Source organism: Pteronotus mesoamericanus, unplaced genomic scaffold, assembly GCF_021234165.1.
Source record: "Pteronotus mesoamericanus isolate MK-2021 breed Mesoamerican mustached bat unplaced genomic scaffold, CSHL_Meso_final contig_173, whole genome shotgun sequence".
NCBI classification, from domain to species: Eukaryota; Metazoa; Chordata; class Mammalia; order Chiroptera; family Mormoopidae; genus Pteronotus; species Pteronotus mesoamericanus.
The window spans coordinates 8,417,711-8,423,711 of record NW_026555072.1 but is presented as its reverse complement, the minus strand read 5'-3'; the positions used below and the strand labels follow the sequence as shown (position 1 = coordinate 8,423,711).

General features: G+C 32.4%; 1 non-coding gene across 1 annotated transcript; it reads right to left on the bottom strand.

Annotated features, from left to right (window-relative positions):
• Positions 1-2,630: 2,630 nt before the first annotated feature.
• On the bottom strand, positions 2,631-2,738 carry LOC129065306 (U6 spliceosomal RNA). The gene has a single exon (XR_008528571.1). It is a non-coding gene; the product is annotated as a U6 spliceosomal RNA (small nuclear RNA).
• Between the last annotated feature and the right edge of the window lie 3,263 nt (positions 2,739-6,001).

Below are 6,001 nucleotides of genomic sequence, written 5' to 3'. Positions count from 1 at the left end.
GTATTTGAAAAAATAAATTAAAAAATAAAAATGAATATCTGGAGAAACTTAACCATCTAAAGTTGATCACTATTCACATAGATAGTATCCAGATATATACAAAACACCAAATGCGTTAACATACATAGACATTTTAAATGATACTCTCACTATACTGCTGATTATATCACAATCATCCATGCTGTTTTGTACTTCTTAGTTTTCTCCTTTTTTATTAATTTATTAAGGTGAAAGCTTAAGTTATTCATTTGAGAGCTTTCTTATTTTAATATAGGCATTCAAAATTATATATATCTCTTGAAACAGTGCTTTATCTGTATCATAATGTTTGATATATTTTTATTTTCATTCTGTTTAAAAAATTTTTAAGTTCACTTGTAATTTCTCCTATGACACATTGATTATTTAGAAGTATACTGTTTAATTTCAAAATATTTATTGATTTCTTAAATTTTTTTGTTGATTTATAATTAATTGTGATTGGAAGACATACTTTGTAGGATTTTAATTGTTTAAACCTTATTACCTCTTGTTTTATGGTCTAGCATATGGTCTATTCTCAAAAATATTCCATGTGCATTGGGAAGAATGTATATTCTGCTGTTATAGGGTGGAGTATTGTATAGGTGTCAGTTAGGCTAGATTGGCTGATAATATTGTTCAATTCTTCTGTATCTTTTCTATTTTATGTCTCATTGTCCTATCAATTATTATGAAAAGTAGGTTATAAAATCTTTAATTATTATTGTTCAATTGTCTACGTCTCCTCTCAGTCCCGTCAGTTTCTGCTGCATGTAGTTTTGAGGTCTGTTGTTAGGCATGTATATGTTTTTAATTGTTTATCTTCCTTATTAATTTATACTTTGTTTAATAATAACTTTTTTTAAATAGTCACCATGCTGTACATTACATCTCTGGTAGTTATTTATCTTTTTTCCTGAAGTAAATATCACTTTTATTATTTAATATTATGGCTAATGCAAGTTAATTGCAAATTGAAAAAGACATAAACCAAGGGTCCATATCCTCTCTCTTTCATCTCTTTTTTCAGTTTTTCATTAGAATTCAAGCAAGGTCCTTACAATGCTAAGGTATAATGAGTAGGATGAGGTTATCAACAAGCTGGCTAAGAATCACAACTATAAAAGACTTTTTATGGGCACACATAAAAGGAAAACCATAAACTACACATTGCACAGTAAAAAGGATCTTTATTATTTATGAAGCACCTATTATGTACTATGGAAAAAAGAATCATTTATTCCTCACGTTAACGCTAGGAGGTCTTTACATCCCAATTTACAGTTGAAAAAACAGGCTTATGAAGTAACTTTCCAGGAGTCACACAACTGGTAAGTGACTCAGCTGGGATTTACACACCAGTCATGCTACCACAGACATGGGACTTATTTATCTTTTAACTGGAATGATACTTTATACTTATAAAATTCCCTTTTTGTTTGTAGTAATATTTTTGTCTTAAAGTCTATTTTGTCTGTCACTATTATAGTGGCTTTATCTGTTTTATAGTTTCTATTTGCATGGTGTATTTTCTCTTACTTTATGTAAGCTGATGCACTCTCGACGTAACCGCTGAGTTATAGCCAGCCCATCTTACTTTATTTTTTTTTTTTATTAATTTATTTACTTTTTAAATACATTTGTCTCTGCCTCCCCCCCCTTTCCCTTGCCCCCTCCCACCTTCCCTCCCTCAGCTCTTCCCCTTTGGTTTTGTCCATGAGTCCTTGCTATATGTTCCTTGACTTTCCCCTTCCCTTCCCTTTCCCTGCCCCCCCCTTCCCTCTTGTCTCTGTTGATTTCTTTTCCTTTCAGTGTTGCTGGCCATATTTGCCTTGCTTCTTTGCATTGTTGGTTAGGTTCCGCTTATAGGTGAGATCATATGGTATTTGTCTTTCGCCCCCTGGCTTATTTCGCTTAGCATGATGCTCTCCAGTTCCATCCATACTGTTGCGAAGTTTAGTACTTCTTTTTTTCTTTCTGCTACGTAGTATTCCATTGTGTATATGTACCATAATTAACCTATTTGTATCTTTGAATCTAAGTGTGTCTCTCGTATATAGCATATAGTTGTTGGATCTTGTCTGCCTTCTGATTGGGTATTTAGTCCTTTTACTTTTTCAATGGAAATTTTAATTGAAATAATTGTAGATTCTCATGGAGATCAAAGAAATAATACAGAATGGTCCCTGGTACACTTTGTTTAGTTTTTCTCCAATGGTAATATTTTGCAAAACTACAATCACAGCTTGAATATTGACACTGATATAATTCATAGCTCTTATTCAAGTTTCCCTAGTTTTACTTGTACTCATTTGCATTGTGCGTGTGATGGGAGGTGGAGGGCAGTGAGTTTATTAAGTCCTATTCAGTTTTATCACCTGCTGCAGGTTAGTGTATCCAATACCACAGTACCAAACAGTTCCAACACCAGAAGTCACTAGTGTAGCTCTTTTGTAACCACTTTTACTTCCCTGAAACCACCCCCTTTACCCCTACTTAACCCTTTGCAACCACTAATATGACCACTATTTCTAAAATTTTCTCATTTAAAAATGCTATATAAATGGAACAATGCATTATGTAACCCTTTTACATTGGGTTATTAGCTGAAAAAAAGGGAACACTTCATAAATTTGCATATCATCTTGGCACATGGGCCATGCTAATCTTCTCTCTCTCATGCCATTTTTGTGTATGTGTTGCCAAAGTGTGAACAATCAATATTTTTTAACATAGGTATTGATGTAGCTGTTATTATATCTCCTAATTTTTGTTCTCTATCTTATGTCTTTTCATTCCTCTATTCCTCCTTTACTGTCTTTTTTGTGGTAAATAAAACATTTCTAGTGTGCTATTTTAATTCCTTTGTATTTTGTCTTTAATTATATTTTTGGAATGATTTTTAGTGGTTCTTCTGAAGGAATTATAGTATATATCTTAACTAAAAACACTCTATTTCAGATAATACTAACTTAATTCCAGTAGACTAGAGGAACTGTGCTCTATTCCCTCTGCCTCCTTTGTGATATTATTGTCATATATATTATTTTATATGTTATAGTCTCCCAAATATAGTTTTATAATTATTCTCTTATGCAATTTTATTTTAAATAAGAGAAGAAAAGAGAAAAACTATCTACATACTATGTCTTTTAACTATATAATTACCTTTACTCATGTTCTTTATTTCTTTGTGTTGATTTGAATTACTGTCTAGCACTATTTCTTTTCAGCCTGAAGAACTTCCTTAGTATTCTTTGTGAGGCAGGTCATGTTTACCTGGTAATGTCTTTTTTTGTTTTCATTTTTGAAATATTATTTTCCAGACATGGATCCTTGTTTGACATTATTTTTTTTCTGTCAGTACTTTTAAGGTGTAATCCCATTGCTTTCTGGACCTCCACCATTTCCGATGATAAATCAGCTGTTTAACTATCAAGTCCCCTTCCCTATTGTATGTGATGAATTGTTTTTCTTTTGCTACTTTCAAGATTTTCTCTTTTTCTTTGCCTTTCAATTCTTTGACTATGATGTATCTCGGTGTAGATTTCTTTGTTTTACTACCTCAAGTCTGTTGAGATTTTTGGATGTGTAGATTAATGTTTTTGACCAATTTGGGGAAGTTTTTGGCCATTATTTCTTCAAATACTTTTTTTTGCCCCTTTATCTATCTCTTCCCCTTCTCAAACCCCAAGTATTAATATGTTTGTGCACTTAATGGTGTCTCACAGATCTTTCAGGCTCTGCTAATATTTCTTCATTATGTTTTCTTTCTGTCCTTTGCATTGAACAATTTCTATTGTTTTAATCTTCAAGGTTGCTTTTTTCCTGCCAGCTTAAATCTGTTGTTGAGACCCTCCAGTGAATTTTTCATTTCAGTTGTCCTTTTTAACTCTGGAATTTCAAAATGATCTTTTAAAAATAATTTCTATATCTTTATTGATAGTCTGTATGCGATGAGTCATTATTGTCACATTTTCTTTTAATTCTTTAAACATGGTTTCTTTGAGATCTCTGAACACATTTATAATACTTGCTTCAAAGTTTCATCTGGCAAGTCTATCACCTGGCATCTTTAAGATGCTCTTTATGTTGCCTGCTTTTTTCTGTGTGTGGGTTTCACTATCCTGTTTTTATTTTTTACATGTCTCACAACTTTTTGTTGAAAATCAAACATTTTGATAATATAACATAAGAACTCTGGATTTTGATTTCTCTCTCCCCTGAGTTTGTTGTTGCTATATTTGTTTCCTATTTATTTAGTGACTTGCCTAGACTAACTATATTGTGTGTCTCCTCAGTAGTATGCAACTGCTGATAGCTCTACTTAGTTTTTTTTTAAATTATTTTTTATTATGGTATAATTAAAACATAAAATTATAGCCCCTGGAACTTCAGCTGCCACCCGTGAGAGCTCAGCCAACCCTCTTGTGGCTTCACACTTCCTACCATTCTTGATGTGACTTCTTCTGCAAGTCCTTGGTTATAAAGCTTCTCTCAAGCTAGTCTTCATTTGGTTATTCAGGGTGATTTTTCCATAATTTAGTTGTAATTCCAGTTTGCTTCTGGGAGGAAGTTAGTGTAGCTTCCACCTAATCTACCACCATCTTGGATCCCTCTTTATTGAGGACAACTGTAATAGCATAAATATAAAATAAAATAAAATAAAGACTTAAATGTAAGTCTTGATAACCTTAAAATCCTAGAAGAAAACACAGGCAGTAAAATCTCAGACATTTCTTGTGGCATCATTTTTTATGATATATTTCTTTGGTCAAAGGAAACAAAAGAAAAATAAACAAATAGCACTACATCAAACTCAAAAGTTTCTGCACAGTTAAGAAAACCACCAGCATAATGAAAAGAAAACTCACTGAATGGGAGAACATATTTGCCAATATATCTGATAAAGGGTTAATATCCAAAATTTATAGAGTTCTAAAACTCAACACCAAAAACAAACTGAGAATCCAATTAAAAAAATGGGCAAAGGACCTGAATAGATACTTCTCTGAAGAGTACATACAGATGGCCAATAAACATATGAAAAGATATTCAATGTCACTAATCATCAAAGAAATGCAAATTAAAACCCCAATAAGATATCACTTCACACCTGTCAGAATGTCTACTGTCAATAAATCAACATATAACAAGTGTTGGTGAGAATGTGGAGAAAGGAGAACCCTCATGCACTTTTAGTGGGAATGCAGATTGGGACAACCACTGTGAAAAGCAGTATGGAGTTACCTCAAAATATTAAAAATGGTACTGCCTTATGACTCGGCAATTCCACTTCTGGGAATTTATCTGAAGAAACCTGAAACACTAATTCAAAAGAATATATGCAACCCTACGTTCACTGTAGCATTATATACAATCACCAAGATATGGAAGCAACCCAAGTGTCCATCAGTAGATGAGTGGATAAAATAGCTTGGTACATTTACACAATGGAATACTACTTGGCTGTAAAAAAGAAAAACATTTATCCTTTGTAACAGCATAGATGGACTTAGAGAACATTATGCTAAGTGAAGTAAACCAGTCAGAAAAGGACAATTACCATTTGATTTTACTCATATGTGGAATCTAATGAACAAACTAAGTAACAAGCAAAATACAGATAGACTTGTAGATAGAGAGAAGGCTGACAGTTCTGGAGGTAAGGGTTGGAGGAATCAAGCAAAAAAGAAAAAAAGAAAGAATTTATGGACATGGACAACTGTGTGGTGATTGCAGGTGAGAGGGGGAGGGTGGAGGTGAAAAGGACATGGGGAAATAAACGGTAATGGAGGAAATACAATAAAAATACAGTTAAAAGAATAAAAACAAAGCAACAAAAATAATCTAAAGATATGAAAAATATAAAATTATATTTATTTTAAATGTACAACATAATGATTCAATATTTGTATATATTGTGAAATGACCACCACAGTAAGTCTATTTAAGATCCATCAAGATATGTAGTTACAAA